The sequence below is a fragment of the Chlorocebus sabaeus genome, chromosome 14 (genome assembly GCF_047675955.1).
Source record: "Chlorocebus sabaeus isolate Y175 chromosome 14, mChlSab1.0.hap1, whole genome shotgun sequence".
Classification (NCBI taxonomy): domain Eukaryota; kingdom Metazoa; phylum Chordata; class Mammalia; order Primates; family Cercopithecidae; genus Chlorocebus; species Chlorocebus sabaeus.
Genome location: NC_132917.1, coordinates 14,587,300 through 14,611,091, shown reverse-complemented (window position 1 = coordinate 14,611,091; position 23,792 = coordinate 14,587,300). Strand labels below are relative to the sequence as shown.

The window sequence follows — 23,792 nt, the reverse complement described above, 5'->3', positions numbered from 1 at the left end:
GTATGTAAACTTTACCCAATAAAGAGTTTTTTAAAACTGATATAAATATATAAATAAAACATAAACATTTATTATAAGTGAATATATAAACATTTATTGAATAACATTTACAATGAATGGCTTTAAGGCTTACAATAAATGAATGAAATGATCGCTTGTTATAAAATGCTCAAAGTTTTTTAGGAAGAGAAAATAATATACTATTGCACTGGTCATTAAGTAAAAAAAGTAATAAAAGCAAAAGAACAACTAAATTTACATGTATGCTTTTAATTTAGTTAAGTATAAAATATACTGTCAATTGAAAAACATGACGAGCTGAGTCTCAATCATTTTAGAAGGTTTATTTGCCAAAGTTAAGGATACGCGCCCAGCAGGCAGGTCCATAACTTTCTCCAAAAGAGGGCTCCAAATGTAAAGGGGAAATGGCAGGATATTGAGAAGTAGACAATTTTCAGGTAAGTGGGGAGGAGGAGGAAAATAGTCATTCATGCCTTTGTCTGGCTTCCTTCCTGATGTACTCAGGTTCTTTTCTTAAATCATTTCTTTCTGTTTGAAGAACTTTTTTTAGCCAGTCTTTAAGAGTGACACTACTAATGACAAGTTCTTTTAGTGTATTCCTTTATCTGAGAATGTTTATATTTCTACTTCATTCCTGAGGCATAGTTTCTGCAGATATAGATCACAGCATTTTTTTTTCACAGTATTTGTAAAATATTGTGCCTTTTCCTTCTAACCTTCAGTTTCAGATGAGAAAGCCAATGCCATTTGAATTCGTGTACCCCTGTTTATATATGGTATTTATCTGTTTTTAAGACTCTTTGACTTTAGTTTTCAAAAATTTAATTATATTTTGGTGTAGATTTCTTTGAATTTATTTTGAGTTTGGTGTATACTCAGCTTCTTGAATGTATAGAAGTATGACTTTACGAAATTCAGAACTTTTTTTCATCGATTATTTCATCTAAGACTATTTCCACCCCATTCTTTCTCTGATCCTCTAAGATTCTGATGATACAAATCTTCAGTCTTTTATAATTGCCCCACATATACCTGAGACTGTTCTTATTAATTTTTTTCAGTCTACTTTCTGTCTGTTTTTCAGATTGTGTGGATTCTATGGTTCTGTCCTCAAGTTTACTGAATCTATCATACTCTGTCATCAATATTCTGCTGTTAAACCCATCCAATATTTTATATTTAGGTTTATTATTCATTTGATTATTTTTATAACCTTTTCATCTTTGCTTAGATTTCTTATTTTTCTTTAGTTCAAAAAGAATTTGTAATAGATTGTTGAATTATTTTTATGATGACTGTTTTAATCAACTCATGCTACCATAACAAAATACCATAGACTGGGTGGTTTAAAATACCACCCAGGAATTTATTTTCTCACGGTTCTGAAGGCTGAGAAGTTCAAGAGCAAGGTACTAACTGATTCATTTCCTGGTGAAACCTTTCTTCCTGGCTTACAGATGGCCTCCTTCTTACTTTGTTCACACGTAGCAGAGATAGAGAGAGAGAGAGAGAATGAGAATGAGAATGAACATCCTAGTGTCTCTTCTTATAAGAACACAAGTATTATCAGATCAAGGCCCTATCCTTATGACCTTATTTAACCTTAATTACTTCTGTAAAACCCTATCTAAATACAGTCACATTGGGATTAGGACTCACCCTATAATTTTAGGCTAACACAGTTTGGTCCTTAGCACTGCTTTAAAACTCTAGTCAGATAATTCCAACATCTGATGATGTATCTTCATGTTGGTGTCAGTTGATTACCTTTACTCATTCAAGTTATGATTTTCTTGTTTTTTAGTATAATGGATGATTTTTTTATTGTATTCTGAACATTTTGTCTATTACGTTTGGGGACTCTAGGTCCTATTTACTATTTTTTTTTTTTTTATTTCCATAGGTAGTTACCCTAGGAACTAGGGTAGGACTAAATTTAACATGTGGGTTTTGGTCCTCAAATTCCTATGCTTCACTTTATAATTATTCCCTCTCACCATGGTACAGAAATCATATATATTCAGTAGAAGTCATACTTCAAATATTGAATTTTGATGTTTTCCTGGGTTAGCAATATGTAATATGATACTTGCTCCCAGTACTGTCAGCAATGAAAAGCTGCATCCCCCAGTCAGCCACACAATCACAAGGATACACAACAAATACTCAATAGTGTATTGTGTTGCCAGTTAAATTTGCCCAACTGTAGACCACTACGAGTGTCCTGAACACTAGCTAGGCTAGGCTGTGATGTTTGGTAGCTTAGGTGTATTAAGGCATTTTCAACTTATGATATTTCCAACTTAACATAGAATTATCAGGATATTACCCCATTGTAAGTCGAGGAGTGTCTGTACTTCTGGGCTGTTATTCCAATGACAGGTTCTGATATTTACTTTCAGAACTTGTGCAGTGTTATTTTGGTCTTCTTGGGTTAATAGGTGATGCTGAGGCTCCCTTGGTTCCTGCTGATGCTGCCTGAGGGGGGTGGTTTTCCCAGGCCAGGTCAACAGGTATCTCTCCAGTGGGGAGAGATGTGGTAGGTTCCCCCTGTTGATGTCCTGACCTGATCACCCTCTAAACTCCCCTTCTCCAAACTTCTCTAGTGTTTCTAGTCAGAAGAGGACAGTCTTGAGCCCATGGAAACCAAGATGTTTTCAGGACCAGGCTGCTGAGACTAGGACTGTTTTTCAGTTCTTTCCACCTGTCCCACTCATGCTGATTTTATTTATTTATTTATTATTTATTTATTTATTTATTTATTTTTGAGCTGGAGTCTCCCCTCTATTGCCCAGGATGGAGTACTGTGGTGCAATCTCGGCTCACTGCAACCTCTGCCTCCTGGGTTCAAGCGATTCTCCTGCGTCAGCCTCCTAAGTAGCTAGGATCACAGACACACGCCACCATCCTTGGCTAGATTTTTTGTATTTTTAGTAGAGATGGGGTTTCACCATATTTGCCAGGTTGGTCTTGAACTCCTGACCTCATGATCCACCTGCCTCGTCCTCCCAGAGTGCTGGGATTACAGGCATGAACCACCGTGCCCGACCTCATGCCCATTTTATATTCTCTTCCCCTTGCCCACATCTTATGGTTGGTGCAAAATTTTATAACCAGTGAATTCTCAATTGTTCCTCGTCTTAATTTCTCAACACTTTATTAACTTACTCTGCAATGATATTGGCAGAGATGGTTCTGTTTTTATTCCACTTAGCAGGTTTGCCTAGATAACTGTATACCAGGGATAAATTTCTCAAAGATTGTTAGAAAAAAAGGCATGAAGGCTGGATGTGGTGGCTCATGCCTATAATTCCAGCACTTTGGGAGGCCGAGGTGGGCAGATCACCTGAGGTCAGGAGTTTGAGACCAGCCTGACCAACATGGAGAAACCCATTTCTACTAAAAATACAAAATTAGCTGGGGGTAGTGGCACATGCCTGTAATCCCAGCTACTTAGGAGGCTAAGGCAAGAGAACTGCTCGAACCCAAGAGGTGGAGGTTGTGGTGAGCCGAGATCATGCCATTGCACTCCAGTCTGGGCAACAAGAGTGAAACTCCATCTCCAGAACAAAACAAAACACACACACACACAAATATTACCTGGGAGTGGTGGCACACTCCTGTAATCCCAGCTACTCAGGAGGTTGTGGCAGGAGAATCACTTGAACCTGGGATGTGGAGGTTGCGGTGAGCCGAGATCGCACCGTTGCACTCCAGCCTGGGCAACAAGTGTGAAACTCCGTCTCAAAAAAAAAAAAAAAAAAAAAAAAAAAAAAAAAAAAAAGATAAAAAGCATGAATTCTTTCTATAAGAAGTATCTACCTTCATGGGATTGAAAGAGTGGCTTGGATACAGCATCCTATTCTATTGAGATGTTTTTGTTTCTCTCACACAATTTCTTTTTTAGAGGAAAGGAAGAAAATTGATTGCCTTTCCTACTTGGACTTTTTCAAAAGAAATCTGAAGTATTTCAGAGTACAGTTTTGGCTTTTACATTGCAAAACAGACTATTGCACCGGTATGAGAGGAATCCATAAATGGGTAACTATTTTATCTTCTGTCACAGAGGCTGGCTCAAAAGCAAATGTTCTTTAATTTTGGTTGATAGGATTATAGAATCTCAGAACTGGATGAGACACTAGAGAACAGCTGGTCCAAAACCTCTTATGTTACCAGTGTGGGAAATGAGACTTATTTAAAGCAATGATTTGTCTAAGATCACAAAGAAGTTAGCAGTAAGTGGGCAGTGTGAAATAGTTGTTAAGTATTTGTACTCCTGACTCAGAGAACCTTGAGTTGGAACTCTGGATCTGTGACTTCCTGGCTGTATAATCTTGGACTCAAGTCCTTTACTTTGTGTAATTTGGTTTATTCAGTGGTGTTGTGGGGGATTCAGTAAAAAAAAATCCATATTCAGTGCCTGGCAAATAGTAATAGCTCAATAAATGTAATTCTTGCCATTCCAAGGATGGCTCAACTTTAGCTTAGCCTGTTTTCTGTTCCCTTATTACAAATAAGTTAGAATTCCTATATTAGGTCCAGTTTCTGGTTTCATTTATTTATTTGTTAAACATTTGCTGAACATCTGCTGTGCACAGCAGTACTGGAGATACAAAGATGAATACACAGTTTTGCTTTCCTTAATTGTGCTCAGTCTGTCATGGGGGAGATGGCCCCATGAACAAATGGATCGGTATAGAGTCATGTACCATGCACAGAGGCCAAGGGAGAGGTAGTATCCCTCCAATCTTGGGAAATTACTTTTAGGATCATTTTATTTTCATCTGCTCACTGTAAGATGTCTGAGCCTACATGTGTTTGCTCTAAGTATGAATGACTGCAAGGTAATTAACTGGCCCAATAATTTTCAGAAATTAAGAGTTGTAATGTATTAAAACATTTCTATCAATATATGCCCTGAATATTCCTAAAATATCAGAGTTTTAGAATTTGGAGGAACTTTTTGTTCAGAGGCTGCAGCAATCTGACTAGGCTGAATAGTTAGGTCAAGCCACATTTTCCAGTATGTTTAGTCACAACAAGGTGACTAGGAGTTCATTCATAGTCAATTTGCAGTTTCTTTATCAGATTGAATGTGGAAAACCCAGTTTTATTTTTATTTTTTCTCTGTTTTTATTTTTTGACTTTTATTTTCAGTTCAGGGGTACATGTGCAGGTTTGTTATATAGGTAAACTTTTCTCACAAGGGTTCGTTGTACAGATTTTTTTCATCATCCAGGTACTAAGCCTAATACTCAATGATTATTTTTTTCTGATATTCTCCCTCCTCACACTTTCCACCCTCAAGGAGGCCTCAGTGTCTGTTGTTCGCCTCTATGTGTGTATGTATTCTCATTATTTAGCTCCCACTCATAAGTGAAAACATGCGGCATTTGGTTTTCTGTTCTTCTGTTATCTTGCTAAGGATAATGGCCTCCAGCTCCATCCATGTCCCTGCAAAGGCCGTGATCTTATTCTTTTTTATAGCTATATAGTATTCTATCGTGTATATGTACCACATATTCTTTATCTAGTCTATCATTGATGGGCATTTAGGTTGATTCCTTGTCTGTGCTATTGTGAATAGTGCTACAGTGAACATATGTGTGCATCTGTCTTTATGATAGAATGATTTATATTCCTTTGGATATAAACCCAGTAATGGAATTGCTGTGTCAAATGGTAGTTCTGTTTTTAGCTCTTTGGGGAATCACCACACTGCTTTCCACCATGGTTGAACTAATTTGCACTCCCACCAATAGTGTGTAAGTGTTCGCTTTCTCTACAACCTTGCCAGCATGTTATTTTTTGACTTTTTAATAATAGCCACTCTGACTGGTGTGAGATGGTATTTCATTGTGGTTTTGATTTGCGTTTCTCTAATGATCAGTGATATTGAGCTTTTTCTCATTTGCTTGTTGGCCGGATGTATGTCTTCTTTTGAAAAGTGTCAGTTCATGCCTTTTGCCCATTTTTTAATGGGGGGAACCTTGTTGTCAGAACAAGTTCTAATCAATGAATTCTTAGCTTAGGAAGCAGAAGCATGTTTTATAAAAGAAACCTGGAGTGCTAGGGGAGAACAAAGGATGTAAAGGTTGATTTTACTTGTTAGCCCAGGATCATGGAATAATTTTAACCTGGGTTTGAAAGGTAAAAATGGGGGTTGGCCATTATGATGGACACCCCAATCAGTGGAGTTTTATTAGTAGGAGGCAGTGGAGTTTTATTAGTGGGAGGCAGGCTTCAGTAACAGTACACAGCCTGGCATGGCAGGTCCATGAACTTGTGGAGGGGGAGGAAGAAGAGACAGACTGGGTTGGGGTAAAATCATTAGGGATATGACTATCACGTTAAGGAGGATGGACTTCGGACTTCATGCTTCAGGAATTAGAGAATGGGTGTTGTTAAGGGGGAGAATTTCAACAGCAAGCTTTCAGTTACTATCAGGGTCAATTAATTCTCTGCCTTTTGCACCTCTGCATCTTAAAGGATGGGGATATTAAACACACTTAATGCCAGTTTTTTTGTTTTTGTTTTTGTCACAGTAGCCCATAGACATAGATCCTTAACATGAGAGTACTTCATAAAAGTACTCCCAGGGAGGTCTTATGGACATATAATGAAGGGCCCCAGTCTGATGATGGCTCTCAGAAATGTCATCTAAAGCACCTTGCTATTCCCATGCTGATTGAGAACCACTTTGACTTGGCTGCTGCAGCCTTGCCTTTGGATTGAATAATGATGTCCTCTGCCATTTTCGGGAAAAGAAATGACCAGAACCTGCCATGGTATGTTGGAATTTTTTTTCCTGTAGATTTTTTTTTAGCAGCCCAGGTAGGAAACGAGTAGTCTGTGTCAAAGAGAGCCTTTATTTAGTTTAGACTGAAGTCCAGGCATAAAACCATCATTAAAAGATGAAAACAGAGTAGTCGCTTTTCAGGATTAACTGGTTCTGGGCTTTATTTGCGTAAGCAAATTAATGAGCTGGAAAGTCTCATTTTTACAAGTGCTAAATTGTAAAGGCACTACAGGGACAGACTCTTCAATGTTATTGGTGTCTGTTCAAATGAGAGATGGAAATCTCGTGGAATACCAAGGAAGCCTCCTGATTTAAAATATGTCTTCTAAGTGTTAGCAACATCATTTCAATCCCAGCAAAGAGGGAGATGTCAGAGAACATTTTTCATTTTGTTTATTGCATATTTTCCAGCATGCATAGATAATGCCAAATTACCAACTAGAAAGAGAATTTTATGACATTTTTCTGTCCAAGATGGCTAAAATTTTTAATAGAATCATCTCTCTAGTTCCCTTACTGGCTTCTCATCCTCCCTCTCTTTCTCTTATTCTCTCTTCCTCCTTTCCTTTTTATTAAGCACCTAAAATATGCAAATAAAAATTTGTGACCAAATTTACAAAGAAAGAAAATACAAGTTTTATTCTTAAGAAACTCCAAGTCTATTGGAGGAAACAGATGTATAAAACACATAAGCAGATTATCCCAGTGCAGCATGATAAAGATTTAGTACCAATTACATAGAGCCCAAAAAAAGGTTCCCTGAGTTATCTGGGGTGAAAGTGGGGTTCTAACTTGTCCTTTGAAGATGTCTGGGAGAGAAAAACAGAGTGGTTCATCCCCTGGTGAATGTTTGATGAAAGCGAGCTTTGTGAAGAAGGTACAACTAGCTGTTCTTCCAAAACACATGGCTAATTGGATAATTGAGGAGAGTGAACGATTACCAAATCTTCGTATCTGACTTTTAAAAGAACTTTTATGCTTATGTTTGCATCTGGCAGTGCCATCCTAGAAAGTCTTAGCTCTTTAAATCAAATGAAGGTCTAATTTAGAAGGGACTGAGCAAGATCTCCTCTCACAGAATTTCATTTCCTGCAGGAATGCAGAGTATCAATTTCCAGACGGAATCCAAAATCCAGGCTAAGTTCTGCTGCATAAATAGCAATTACATGATTAAGAGTTTTGGCTTAAAAGACATTCCATGTGTTTAATTTGTACAGGCCCATAGGTTACACTAATTTCAAAAATCATTTTTCATATCACATCTAACCATCAACCCTAATCAGTTCTCAAGCCCAGGGGGAAGCTACTATTATCCCCATTTTACTGCAAAGTATCTGATGTTTGGGGAGGTTAAATGCTTGTGTTAATACCACTAGTCTGAGTATGAAAAAACTGGAAGTTGCCTTTCTTTCAGTTCTGCTCTCCACATGTGGAGCAGACAAAAGAGGAGACTGAGAGACTGAAATGGGTTAAGGTCGGGGGTCCCAGGAACTAGCACCTGGCAGGTCATTAAGTGACAACTACTGACATATTGACAAAGAAATGGGCCCTTTGGGCCATGTGAGAATTATATATGTTACGACAAACAAGAAAACTTCACAATACTATAGAATTCACCCATTCAGTCATCTGAAAAATATTTTAAAATATCCTACTGTATACAAGAACCTCTTGTAGACACTGGGGTATAGCAGTGAACAAAAAAGACAAAAATCTACTTTCATCAGGTCACAGCCCAGAATTGGGAGTGAGATAACAAACAAATATATAGTACGTGAGGTGCAGGCAAGTTTGGTGGAGAACACTAAAGCTGAGACGGGTGGCAGGGGTGTTATTTTAAATAGAGGAGCCAGGAAGGGCTAATAAGGTGAGAACTAAAGGAGTGACCATCTGGTCTGGGAAAGCTGTTGTAGGCAGAGGGGATAGCAGGCACAAAGGCATTGGGGTGGGAGCCAGCCTGATGGGTTTGAGTCACAGCCAGGAGCCAGTTTGCAGGGTAGAGGGAGCACAGTGAGGAGCTAAGGAAATGAGGTCAGCAAGGTGACAGGGTCGGTCCCTGGGGCCTGCTGACCTTGGTCTTTGCACTCCACTCACGTGGTGCAGAGGACTGATGTAAGCTATTATATTTCAGCAGGTTCATTCTGACAACTACATTGAGACTATGCCGAAAGGGCCAAGGGCTGCAAAAAAGATACCTGTTAGGAGGTCACTGTGTTAGTCAGGGGAGGGAGACAGTTCAATGAACCAAAATGATGATTCGCAATATGAGACATGTGATGTTGTCATGGACATCAGTGTCTCTGTCTGGAAGATGCCTACCCACTCTCTTCTGTTTCATCTTCAGCTCCTGGATATTGGCGTTCTGGTGATCCTTCATACTTCACATTTCACTGCACTGATTACCTGAACTCTGTAAGAGATTTTGGACTCCAAATCAAAAGATCAAAGCGTCTCGGGTTCGCCATTTGATCTTGGCTTCTGAGGGCTCATTTGTAGAGTGGTGAGAATAATATCTAACTTGCTAATCTTTCAGAGACATTCTGAGAGACATATGCTAAAGAAACTTGTAAATAAAAAGCACTGTACAAATTAGGGATTCTCATCTACTTCATAGCATTTCTGTTATTTTCCTAATGGTGCTACAACAATCTCCATTCCATGAGCATCATTGTGAACCATCTATAACCAATGCCTTTTCTTTGTCTCCCAATCCCTATTGTTTCCTGAACCTATTCATGTTTTTTTCTTTTTCTTTTCTTTTCTTTTTTTTTTTTTTTTTTTTTTTTTTTTGTCATAATGCCTCTCTCATTTGTCCTTGTTTTTTAAACATCAGAGTCCAGGTCTTTGTAGGGTGATATCAAGGCCATTAAAATAACTGTTTGGGGAACTTTCCTGCATCCTGTGTTCCACACTCTGCCCTACGATCTAAGTTCTCTTGGCCCAGCAGTTGTCTTCCTTCCCGATGCAATCTCCTCCTCTTCTTCCAATCTCATTTCTTCTGGTCTGGTACATGAACCTCATGGTTCCAGGATTTACTTGCAATCCCCCACCATATTTTATGTTTACCTATTTCTATGGTTTGGATTAACCATTTCACTGTGAAATAATCTCCCTTTGTTTCCTCCTATCAAAAACTATCCAGTCTTTCCTAAAGCCTTTTCTGTTGCTCCTACTAATTCCTCTGTTGCTCCTAGTACCCTAATTCCTCACTCACTGAGTCACTAAATATTTGTACCATATCGCTTTTACTCATCTCCTTGTATATTCATGTCTTGTTTCACAATAAGACCATCTTTAGGTAATCCTCAGTCCTGAGCACAGAACGTTAATTATTCAGAAGGTGAAATTTCTGGGTTCCTATAACTTCCTGTAAGTATCTAGGTTCCTAGAAGTATCTGCAAAGTCAGCATGGTTCTTGAAACACAAAAGATGATCCAGAACTAAACAGACTAGGTATCAATCCCAGATCCCCTGACTATTCACTGCGTAATCTTGGATACATTGCCTAACATTTCTGAGTCCAGTTTCTCCAGCTTTAAAAGGGTTATAATAGTAGCTCTACCATAGGGGATTGCTCTGAGAATTGAAAACACTTACGTAAAGTGCCTATCCAAACTGGTCATAGGAGTAAATATTCAATAAAATAAATCCATTATTATAATTATTACTGGTACGATCATAAAATAATTGTCATTTGCGGTGAGTGGACTTCCAGACTCACTTCTTGCTGGGCTCAACTTCCTACTGCTAGATTAAAGGAGTTGAACAGGATCAGTGGTTTTCAAATGCTTTGAAATTATGCCACGTTTACTTCTTAAAGAAAAACCCACATTTTTCTTTAGTGTCATTTAAAATTAAAAACTAATTAGAATATTGCATTTTAAAAGAATGTAATAATTAGGGCAAACATAATCATTTTCAAATCAGAACCCAAAGATGGAACTCAAAGAATTAGATATTCTTTCTTGTCTTTTCCAGATCTAATATCTGGCCTAATCCTAAAATTTTGGAGGAGGAGAAAAGCTTACCTATGTCTATTTTTTTTTTTTCTGTTATGAAATGAAACTAAGCTTTGGATGGCTGGCATCTTTTGTCTCTCCAAAATCTCTTTTTACATAAAAACCCTATTTCCATCATTTAAACATACATGGGGACTGGGCACGGTGGCTTATGCCTGTAATCTCAGCGCTTTGAGAGGCTGAGGTGGGTGGATCACTTGAAGTCAGGAGTTTGAGACCCATCTGGTCAACACGGCGAAACCCCATCTCTACTAAAAGTACAAAAATTAGCCGGGCATGGTGGCGGGCACCTGTAATCCCAGCTACTTGGGAGTCTGAAGCAGGAGAATCGCTTGAATGCAGGAGGTGAAGGTCTGAGTGAGCTGAGATTGCACCACTGCACTCCAGCCTGGGCGACAGAGTGAGACTCCATTTCAAATAATAATAATAATAATGAAAATAATAATAAATAAACATACATGGGGGCCTTGGAGTTTCTTTCTTCTTCTCTGTTATTTGCTAGCACTGGCCCAGCTTTGCTCTGAGGAGCGTCAGTGCACATTTTGACTATCAAAAATCCCTCCTTATAGCATGCTCTGTAACTGGCACCTCTCTTCAAGTTTGAAGCAGTGGGAACGGTGGACTCTGGAGAGTAGAAAAATTTACACATGGTAAATACTATTGATTTCTCTGGCCTGGAGATTAATTTAGAAGAAAGAGAATCTGTTATTAGTATGAAGGTGACGTGCGATGATGGAGAAAGGAAGGGGACAGAAATCAATACCTGAGGGCCGCCAATAATGTACTACCATCACTATCATTTGACAGGTTTACAATCAAATGCTATTGATTTCTCATCAGCCTTTTCAGTTAGCTTCAGTGGGTGAGGTTTCTGAGTTTCAAAAAATAAAGGGTTTCTAACAGACTCTTTTTGCTTTAGTTTTTGCACCCAGGAAAGAGCGTTGTGAGTTGCTGAGTCAGCCTTCACCTGTTGTGTTTTTGTGCATCGCAGCTTTGGCTTGATGGCCAAGGGAAGGAATTAATATGGAGGGAAGCATCTGTGTGGGATCCAGGTAAGCATCTTTGGTGAAAGGGACAGTGTCACTTAGAAATGGGACTCTCCCAAAGCAACAGTATACAAGCAAGGTGAAACTGAGGGTTTTGGGGTAGAGGCAATTAGTAGGTGACTAATCTCTGAACACCTGCCACGTGCTGCTGCCTTACCTGTGCCATCTCATTTACATCTCATAATCTCCAAATTACAGAGAAATAACTGAAATTTAGAGTTCGGATAACTCCCTAGGTTACACATCTGAAAAATGCAGCTGGGATTTGATCTCAAGACCTAGAAATTGTTTCCATTTTTTCCCTAGAACTTTTAGTTCATTCATATGTCACTCTCAGTGGTGGGTGGTGAGTTGTCTGGTTCATCAATTCGAGGGATTTGGATGAATTGGAAAAGAGTTAAAAGTTGTTTTTTTTCTTAGAGTGGCACATAGCTCTACCTCCTTGTCCCTGATCCCAACTACTTCTATTTGTAGTTCCTGCTGCAGGTGGTAGGTGTCTTGCTGGAGTAGGTGCTCCACCCATACCTGTTGATGATGATGGCTCTTGAACTTGGCCCACAGATACACATCATAACAGTAATGACAACAAAATACGTGAATTTGTTTGGTGTACATTCCTGCTAGGCACTAATGGGAATCCCCTGCCACTTGGGCATTTATTTTTCTTTTTTTTTTATTTCTCCTTGTAAACGTTAAGTGTATATTTAGAGAGAAATTGTTCTATTGAGGCACCTCCGCCTCCTGATGGCCTTTTCAGAATTCAAATTTGCATAACTTGTTACTGCACACTAACAATAGTCACTAACTAAGAGAACCCGGATTCCAGGACCTAAGCATGGGTGCGCCATTTTGGTGTTGTGGGAGTGAAGAGCACTAAATGTGGATTTAAGGGAATGAGTTGAGTGAGTTCTAGTCTTGCCTCTGTCACTAAATTATTTTGTAGCTTAGGGTAAGTCCCCTCTTTTCTCTAAGTATTGCTTTCCTCATCTATAAATAAAGAGCTTGAGTGGAGCAAGGTTCCCAACTTTGTTTGTATAGTGCAGCAACAGGAAACGTGGGCGCTTTCTCCCAAATGCAATGAAATTATGTATTCCTGGATACCAACAGAAAACATTCTCTAGAAAAAAAGTCTTATTTTGTCTACTTATTTCTATAGTTATTACCTTTCTGAATCTCAAATGAGAAGGCCACATATTTTAAAGAAATCACATATAAGTCTGATAAAAATCACCTAGGTTTATCTAGTATATACAACATAAAGGGTGAGCCTGCCCGGCTGAGTAGAGACACTTGATAACAGGTATGATATAAAGCAACCCAATTTTTATTTAATTTATTACTTGCCAGAAGACTAGCTGTAGTATGAGCTAAAAGTTTAAGAGAAGTTGTGTGAGGAAATGTTATAATGGAGAAAATTCAATTTTGGAGCTTTTATTTTTCCCCGGCAAGTGCTGGGAACACATACCTCATGGGTTTGTTTATAGAAGAGAATGTGATAATGTGTGTAGAACAGGTAATTTATTGGTTGACATGCAGTAGGATTTCCCTTAGGGTGATCTCATTTGATTCTAGTGACAGATCATCTTCGCTGAACTCTAAGTTCCTTAGAAACATAAGGATTAGGGACATTTTGAGATCCCTGCCAGAGCTGACATTCTCTGATTCATAGATTGGTTTTCTCCAGGGCAGTAAACCAAGACTCCTGGGAGTTGGGAGTAGGGCTGGGAATGGGGGTGGATTTAAAGATGGGATGGGACACTCTGCGTAAGCAACTGTCAGGATTATATCCATGAAGGCCTTGTCTCAGTCCGTTGATTGCGTAAGGACAATTCTCTCCGACATTCCAAATTCTGTGATGTCTGCTGATTATACACAATGCCATCTGTCAGCTCTGTAGCTGGGCCCCTAATCTGTGTGAAATTACTTAAGAAGAAAAAAACAAAGAGACCCAGCAATTTTGCATTAAAATAAACCTAGATGTATGCAATTGGACAGACATCTTGGTAGGCACTGGAATGAGAAAAAGTTGATTAGCAGACTTCTTACCCTCAAGGAAGCATAACCTACTGATGGAAACGCATGTGAATACACATCTATACATTTAAGGCCTCCAGGGCTAATAACTCTAAAGCAGGCACAAAATGCAAAGGGTAGGACATTCTTATTTTGATGTGGGAGAAGCAGTGGTGTCTTTCCCAGGTTGAAGGTTTAAATTGCTGTGCTTTGGCCCCATCTTGTTTGTCCCTACCGTGGAGACTGTGAATGAATATGCTGAGATGGAGACTCTGTGGGCTCAGCTACCTGTGTTTGATTACGAGACTTTCCATCCGACCCGTGGTGGACATGTAGCATAAGTGAGAAACAAATCTACAGGAAGCCACTGATGCTTAGAGGTTATTTGTTGTCATAGTGTCACCTAGGCTTTGCTAACTGGTACAGCCAGAAGGAGATTTTCCCTTTATTTACTCTCAGCTTCTACCTACCCAGCTCTTAGTCTTTAACCTTAAGTAACTTAGATCTTGCTCTTTTCATTCCTTCGACATGTCTTGCAGAAAGGAATGCCAAGGATCTCCTATTTCCCAGATCATGGAGAGTTTTTCAGAAGTTATCTGACTTGCATTCTATGGTGTTTGGTTTTGTAAACCAATACATCCTTCCCTTGGCTTCTATAGGACTCCACTCTATGAAGTATTTTGAAGTAAAGAGCAGGGAATAAATCCTGGTTGGTTTACTATTAATATAAAAATATTTATAAATCGTTATATTATCTTCAACATTTTTTGCAATTAGTCCATAGTCTTAAATAGCTTTATTGACTGAGTCAAATTGTACTCAACTATCTCTGGTAATGGGTAGTAAGTATTAAAAGGTTCTAAACGGGTTAAATTTTAAAAAAGAACTTAAACTAAGCATATTGATAGCTAATTTCAAAATGCTCCTATTTATTCCTTATTCATGTTAATTGCAGGTAAGTATTTTATTTGCTAATTATGTAATAATGAGTACAGACTATTTTGAAGGTAACAAAACAATTTCTTTTTTTACTATCATATTGATAACCTCATTGATTATACATGTCCGCAGATCACCAACATTTTCATTATATAAGAAAAGAAAGAGACTGAAAAATAGAGAATGGTTTTGTCATTGTGAAAATCCTCCAAATATAGGGAAGTTGAGCTGGAAACAATTAGCCTGTACTTACAAAAATGTCTAAGATAAAATGTTTCTGTTCCCTAAAACAGGAAGAAAAATACCAAAAAAGGACATGGAAATGTAATATATTAATTTTTGTGTGTTGCAAGAGAAAGCCTCAATTTTTGTCATTTGTTCATTTCTTTTAGAAACCCCATCTGTTTTATTTCTCGTTGATTGTTCTGGTTTACCATTTACCGGGTTTTCTCAGTGCACAAGTACATACCCAGGCTGGACTTATGTGGCCCCAAAACTCAAGGAAAAACAAAACATTTCAGCCAGATATCCAATCTGGTCTTCTAGATGTCCAATACATACACATATGAGAACGTGAAACCTGTTGGCTACCTATGTATATTTTGATTTCTTTTTAATGCTTACCTTTAAATTTGTGTTTTAAATGTACAATTTAAAACGCCTTTTATTCTATTTAGCTGGGTGTGCTCATTGGAGTTTTCAATAAGCTGCTTGGCAAGAAACACCAGGTTGTGAATGCAAGGAACAGACTCTCCCACTGCTTTCTCAACATTTACCAGCTGAGATTCCTAATCTTTGGATTTGACTTGCTCAGTGTTCTAATCCTTTGTCTCTACTCCATCATGTCCCTTGACAATTGATTTTATTCTTCACCTACTATTCAGGGCTTCCTTTCTCTCTTCCATGTGAGTCTTTATCTGCTTTTATATTTAGCATTCTTCATCCACGCAATTTTATTTCTTTTTGGTTTTTCTTGTGCCTTAACAACCCTCAGAAGAATGCTCTCTCTGTGTGCTCCAACAGCCAGCCAAGTAACGGACAACGTGGGATACACGGAAAGCATAAGGCAGAAGATGGAGGTGAAATTTCACAGGGACTGAAACTGACCTAGCAATCTTTAGCCCAAGACCTAGGTATCTGACAAATGGCTCCTGTCCCTTTGAAGTAAAAGATTCTGGCTCAGAACTCCCCTTGGGAGGTCCCTGGTGCTTTCAGGAAAGGAAAGCAAGTAGGGCTGTTGCTTTGCAGGTGTGCTCGGAGCCAGAGCACATAACTGGGAGGAGTCAGCATCCACGAAGCCAAGAGGGTCTGCCTTTGCCAGGGCTACCTGGGCAAACTTCTGAGATCTGAAGACATCAACACTGTAGCTTATGTCTGATCTTCTAAGTCTGTGCAGTGTGTATCCTCCTGGATGTGTGTGTGTACATTGGGTGACTCTGCATACATGTGTACATGTATCAGTGTGTACAAACATACTTCTATATGGGCAGGTATGGGAATACATGTGCATGGGTGTGCAGATGGGAATATATATATGTACATGTTTGGGGGCAAGTATTGTATATCCTGAGACTCAGCACTCAGTAAATATTGGTAGAGTAAATAAATTATTCCATTTATTCAATTGCATAAATATTTATGGAATAATTTAATGACAATCAGAATCATAACAACTAATAATAATGGAAAAAAGGTAAAGCTTCCTCTAGAGTATTTGTGAGATGGGAACTATGCCTCTGTGTCTGCTCAGGAGTTGTCCCTGAGGTAGCTGCCTCTTTGTAGAAATATCAATGCATCTTTGCTCTTGTTGCTTTGAGCCTTTGTTTACTTTCTCATGCCCAATACCTAGAACTTTGGACCACTCTTTTCTTTCCAGTGGATATTGGTGCTACCATACTGACTTCAGATACACTTTATGTAGAAGACCCCCTTTCCCTTACTGCCTGGCTCTTAACTCTATATAACTCTACTGATACATGTGTGCTACGCTATCAAAGACTTTTACTTTGGGGATAATTAGGGGTATTTCAACATTGAGAATAAGACCCTTAATGTTAGATACTAAATAGATTGTTTTCAGCAACAAAGGAAGGAAAATATCATGTACAGGGGTCTTGTTTTAGAATAACATTCCAGAGAAATATTCATTCTCTTTATTCTTCATGGTGTGGATTTCATACCTCGCCAGGGAAACTCCCTGCCCATCTACAGGGATTTGGTCTCTGTCTAGCTCCATCCTCCTCCATCCACCTCAGCAGAGCCATCCCGTCTGTATACAACAGAACGTATTTCCCAAAGCTCAAGATGCTTTATCAAGATCAATACCATATGGAACTTCTGTAGGACAGCTCTGGGTAGGTGTTTGTACCCCACGACTGGTCATTTTCATGTGTCTCTACCAGTATGAAACGAATATACACACCCTCATTCTTCTTGGGGCCTTCTGGTCTCATGCGGGTAAACTTTGGACTCAACCCACAACATGTGCACACATTACTCTCAGGACAGATAATAATTATCAGAGACAATGCAGTCCAAATACATGTAAGAGAAATACTTTCCTAAAGTTTGTTCATCTACAAGGATTAGTCTTGCTCCCAAGGATGGTACTATTTAAATTATGAAGCACTTTTCATTTCTTTTCTCTCCTTCTCCCTTTTCCTGACATGCATTGATCTATGACAAGGGATCCACTTCAACATATGACATGGGGTTCTTAATAATGTCATTCAAAGCAGCTCTCACTGATCTCCAGTAACTCTTCATTAGCTATGCAAAGACCAGGAGCATCCTTTTGATTTATAGTTTTACCTTGTACTTGCACCAGCTCAAATTCTCAGTGTGGGCTTCTTTACTTCACTAGTCTCAATGAGGGGGGAGGGAAAACTGTGAAGATATATTTTCCCATTTGCAGGGAACAGTGGGAAACTGGGAAGCAGAAACACTCTTCTTATTATAGTAATACTTATTCTTAATTCATTTAATAGTTTATAATTTACAAAGAACTTTTACAACCCTCTGCACCTGAAAACATAAAGACTTTATTTAAAATAATGGTTTCACATACATCAGTCTTCTCACTGAATAAATTATCTAGGACCAATATAGCAACAGCAATTCTCTCCCCAAAAGAGTATAAGAAGATTCATCTAGGGCCCTTGGAGTGTGTCTTCAGGAGGAGTAGTTGAGGGGTAACCGCCTTTCCCATCCACTTCTGAGGACAGTCACATAATTTCTTATCAAGTGGCCTGTTCCTTTATTGGCAGTTTTGTCTTGACCTTATAGCCATGCCTCTCATTGATCTGTAATCCATATTCTGTCAAGATGCTAATAGGGAGGAAAAAAGTCATCACCTGAAGAAACAACTGCCAGCAATCTTTTTCATTCTGTTCTGTGGTCCCTTTACTACCCTTCTGAGCTGTATGTAAGAGTGAAGGGAGCTGGCTGCCTTTATTTTACTTCTTAGAAGGTCACCAGTTAGATACACGGAAAGATTCATTTCCCTCTTTTAAATGAGGCTTTACAAATATTTAAACTATCTGGGTTGCCTTTTACATGGCTCCACTATGCAAAACAGCATCGATGTGGCATGTATGGAGAGGGCAAGTCAGACACACAGGGAGCATGGAAGGCTTTTATGAGCTTTATAAATTTTGCACCTTTATACATTTAATAAAGAGCTGTGTCTAAATTATAAGAACGTTCTTGAGAATGAGGCATGGGTTTTTAGAACCTTTAGTATCTGTGGATATTTAGTATCTGCAAAATAATAACTTGACTGGAACTTCTTTGAGTGGGTAAGTAATAAAAATGACAAGGGGCATTCAGAGATGTTTTCATTGTATCCATTCATCATCTGAAACTTTAACACTGTCAGGATTTACTGAAAGAATAACATACTCCTATATATTAAATGCTGGGAGTGTTAAAACTTTGAATGTTCTTGGAAACTATCTATCCAATTACATATGTTCCTCCAGAAATTCAGCTGAGATTACTGGCAATGGACTTGATAGAAGTAACTTCAGACTATTTCTTTTTGCAGACAGTGGCTTCTATGTTTCCTTTAGCTTGCTTTCTAGTAAAGTTTATGGATTAGTTATAACTGGATTATTGCTGTATAGGATTTTCTGAGGGTAGGAAATTCCAGTAGAGTTACCTGTGAGACAGGAAAAGCAGAGGCTCTCTTTGGGCAGTACCTACCTGTGAGCAACATTGCAATGTCAAAATTAGCGAGCACATTAAACAAGTGATGGAGTAGTGAAAAGACCATCCAGTTGAAATCCAAAACAACAACAGAGAAGTGCAAATCAAAACCACAATGAGATACCATCTCACACCAGTTAGAATGGCAATCATTAAAAAATCAGGAAACAACAGGTGCTGGAGAGGATGTGGAGAAATAGGAACACTTTTACACTGTTGGTGGGACTGTAAACTAGTTCAGCCATTGTGGAAAACTGTGTGGCGATTCCTCAAGGATCTAGAACTAGAGATACCATTTGACCCAGTCATTCCATTACTGGGTATATACCCAAAGGATTATAAATTATGCTGCTATAAAGACACATGCACACGTATGTTTATTGCAGCACTATTCACAATAGCAAAGACTTGGAATGAACCCAAATGTCCATCAGTGACAGACTGGATTAAGAAAATGTGGCACATATACACCATGGAATACTATGCAGCCATAAAAAAGGATGAGTTTGTGTCCTTTGTAGGGACATGGATGCAGCTGGAAACCATCATTCTTAGCAAACTATCGCAAGAACAGAAAACCAAATACCGCATGTTCTCACTCGTAGGTGGGAATTGAACAATGAGATCACTTGAACACAGGAAGGGGAGCATCACACACTGGGTCCTATTGTGGGGATGGGATGGGGGGAGGGATAGCATTAGGAGATATACTTCCTAATATAAATGATGAGTTAATGGGTGCAGCACACCAACATGGCACATGTACACATATGTAACAAACCTGCACATTGTGCACATGTACCCTAGAACTTAAAGTATTAAAAAAAAAAAAAAAAAAAAAAAAAAAAAAAAAAAAAAAAAAACAACAAAGAAAACAACACACGGGTTTGAGTTATGGTTCTGCCATTAATCCCATAGCCTTGGCAAGCCATATTCCTTCCTGACGTCTCAGGTCTCAAGTAGAAAATAAGATGAATTCTGTTACAGCATAATTGTGAAAATAAGAGGATGAATGTACAAGTTCTTTATGTATTACAAGTTGTTACACAATTGCTAATTTCACTCAAGTAATGTTAATTGAGGTCTTTCTAGGTACCAAATATTGTGTAAAACACTGTATTGAAATAAAAAAAGATGAAAAAAGACATAGTTTCTACTTCCAAGGAGCTTACAATCTATAACAATATTAATGTTAGTTAGCATTTACAGGGCACTCTGTACTCAATGCTGAGTGAAGCATAATTTAAAACTTAAACAAGAATAAGAAGGAGCCACATACAACAGAGGCTTTGGGTAGGCTAATTATAAAAGCTGGGTTTGCATCTGACCTAATAGAGTTTTGGCCAAGTTCTGTGGAAGTTTTAGAAAAAGCAAAAGACACAGTGTGTGTGAGGACCATACTCCTTTCACTAAGGATACTCTAGCAAGGATCTGTGGTGTATGCACCACCTGCCTGGGGGCAGGGAGCTTAAAACCTTTACCACTAGCTGCTCACGTGTACATTCCAGACCCCCACAGTGGCTATGTCTAGGTCTACCTGGGCATGGTCAAACTATAGCATGTAAGCATTGCAGGCTTCCTTGTGACCTCTGAGGGAGCATCTGTATGGTTGGCCATGAATTGTGTAGCCTGCAAAACCCAGGGGTAACAATGGCCATGATAGTGACTATGTAAGTTTTGTGCCCAGCAGAACAGAGCTTATAATGGTGTCTTAGAAACAGTTTATTTGGGGACTACTTGAGTGGGGAGGGAGGGAGGTGAACAAGGGTTTAATAAACTAACTGTTGGGTACTATGCTCAGTACCTGGGTGATGGGAACATTCACAATTCTCAGCATCACACAATATACCCACATAACAAATCCTCAGCATCACCCAATATACCCAGGTAACAAACCCTCTGCATCACCCAACATACCCAGGTAACAAATCCTCAGCATCACCCAACATACCCAGGTAACAAATCCTCAGCATCACCCAACATACCCAGGTAACAAACCCTCAGCATCACCCAACATACCCAGGTAACAAATCCTCAGCATCACCCAACATACCCAGGTAACAAATCCTCAGCATCACCCAATATACCCAGGTAACAAATCCTCAGCATCACCCAATATACCCAGGTAACAAATCCTCAGCTTCACACAATATACCCAGGTAACAGTTCTGCACATATACTCCCTGAATCAAAAAAAAAAACCTAAAAGAAGTTATCAAAAAATAGTTTCTCATCTAAGATTCTTTATAAACTAGATATCTTAACCTGGAAGCCACAGATGCTAGGATCTGGGTTAGATATGGTTGCGATGGTGATTGATTCAGTCTAATATCTGGGGAAAAAACATGTATTTGACAGTATTATCATTTACTTTTTATAACTATGTGTTAGTTACTATTATTATTCTCATTTTAAAGAGCACACCTAGACACCTAGATAAAGTTAAGTGAAACACATAAGGTCTTATGCTTTGTGTGGCTGGGGTTTTAATACAGGTCCTCTTTTAACCATCACATAAGTACATACTATGAGAATGCCAAATTCTGCTCTGGGAAGTTCTGCTGGGGAGGTGACTTGCTTAACCTCCAAAGAATATGAGGCACCCTACAGAAATGGGAATGGCCACTTCAGGGATAGGGACCCAGTTGGGCAAAGGCACTAAGACAGCAGGCAGCAGGTGCGGATATAAGAAGGTCAGTGTGATGTCAGGGGGTATGAAGGCCAGGGTTAGGCATGCCTCGGTTTGCCATTTTAAGGAGTCTGCCCTCTATCCTATAGGAGAAGGGGATTCATTAGAGGTTTTTATGTAGGGCAGTGACAAATTTGGATTTTAAATTTAGAAAGATGAGGCCCGAGGACGATAAAGGATTAACACTTAAAGTAGGGAGAACCGTGCAGCAGTTGAAGTACTGGAGGATAAAGGGATGGATGACTGATGATTTGTAATCTCCTCCTTCTTGACATTTACATAATGGCGTAGCCAGAAGGTAGTGGGTATAAAATGTTTAAACAGAAACGCCTGAGCTGCTACATGTAGGGAGGGTGCTAACGGCATAATACAGGAAGTGTGACGGATTTTGTTTTCGAACATTGGGAGATTCATTTTCAGTTTGGAATCAACCATAATGCTACTTTACCATTGCACTCTCCCATGCACACATACACACACACAGTGCAGGCGGAACACAGTGTCGGTATGCATAGAAAGAGACCGCAGTCTCCATGACCTCTCCAAAATAAATACATGTGTCTCACCTTTCAAAGATCATATTCAAATAAGTGTACTTGATGACAATGCTACATTAAATGTGAACTTAAAACAATTACAGCTAGAAACAGAAATCTTTATATCATTATTAAATGCCTCCCCTTAAAGTGAAGTCACAGCTCTAATGTAGGTTCTGTGGGAAAAGAATGGTGTGTAACACAGAGAAGATCAAATATAGGACCTGAGCAATAAAGGAGATAACTTATTTTTTAGTTAAGGATTTTAAAAATGTAACTTAGGAGAATTGTTAAGCTGATATTAAGTCCATGAGGTAATCTTAATTAGCTAAAAGCCTCAGCACCAGATATATCAAATAATGGCTTTGTTTTCATGAATGAATGATAATTTTAAAAATAGTGCCATACTTAATAATTTAAAATGTCTATAATGCTTAAAAATAACCTGTTAATAATGCTAGCTGCAAGATACTGGACGTCCTAGGTTACTTCACTGAGGATAAGTCATAGACCAGCTTGCTGAATAGTTAACTTGTCTACCTTGGAATGATTAATTGTCCCAACCCCAATTCTATTATAACAAATGGCCAATATAGGAATTTACTGAAGGGCCTATTCACATAATACTTAGTCTACAAAAAAATCTCTTTTATTAACCACTTAGAAAGTTTATGGCAACTATTCATGTTTTACTGAGACTAGCCCAATGTTCTGTGCATTTTTTGGCATAACATTTTATAAATGCTGAATTTCCTTTTATTGTGTAGCATGAATGTCAAGGATTTTGTAAATGAATGGGTGGACTCTCTCTCCTAGCACATTTGAAATCCAATCTTCTGCCTTTCCCACTTTTCTCAGAACATAGATTTGCTTTTTTGAGTCGAGGAGGAAGCAGGCAGTTGTACACACCAGGATTTTGTGCTTAGAAATGATTTTTCACAGGTGACTTCACACACTCATTATACTGAACGTGCAGTACTCAGACACATATATGCCCATGTCCTTGCAGAGACAGAGGTTGTTCTTTATTCTTGGATAGTCTTTGCAAATCATTCATGATACAGAGTAAAATGGCACTGTACTTCTCATTGCAAATGACCTCCACTTATCAAGACAGAATACTATTTACTGATGTGTTGTGTCTCTATCACTATTTCCATTGGTATCGTATGATTTATGTATAATTTTAAAAATTGAGTTACTTTTGCATGGTTTATTATATGCCAGCCTCATTAAGCAAGTCAGGTCTGTGGACACGTTGGCTTGAGTGTGTATGTGTTTGTGTAAGATACGTGTGTATGTACTGATTTGGTGGGTGTGTATTATGTGCAGATAAATGACTGAAATATTCCCAATCTTGGTGCACTCTCAGGTTCCACCTGTTTTCCCTCAATCATAAAATCAAGTCAGTAAATCAATGAAGTAGAAACTGGATTGAAAATATACTCAGTGAAAAGAAGGTACCCTAAATAAAACATTTAACATGTGTGATCTCCATGACAGCTGAATTCAAAATATATGAGA

At 38.7% G+C, this 23,792-nt stretch overlaps 1 long non-coding RNA gene across 2 annotated transcripts in view; it reads left to right on the top strand.

Annotated features, from left to right (window-relative positions):
• LOC119627072 (uncharacterized) overlaps positions 1 to 23,792 on the top strand; it is a 316,279-nt gene that overhangs the window by 102,877 nt on the left and 189,610 nt on the right. Inside the window, exon 1 of one of the 2 annotated variants that reach the window (XR_005243110.2) lies at positions 10,912 to 11,891. The exons of the other annotated variant lie outside the window; for it this stretch is intronic. This is a non-coding gene — a long non-coding RNA (uncharacterized lncRNA). Of the gene's footprint in view, positions 1 to 10,911; positions 11,892 to 23,792 lie in introns of those variants that run through there. 2 annotated transcript variants of the gene reach the window in all.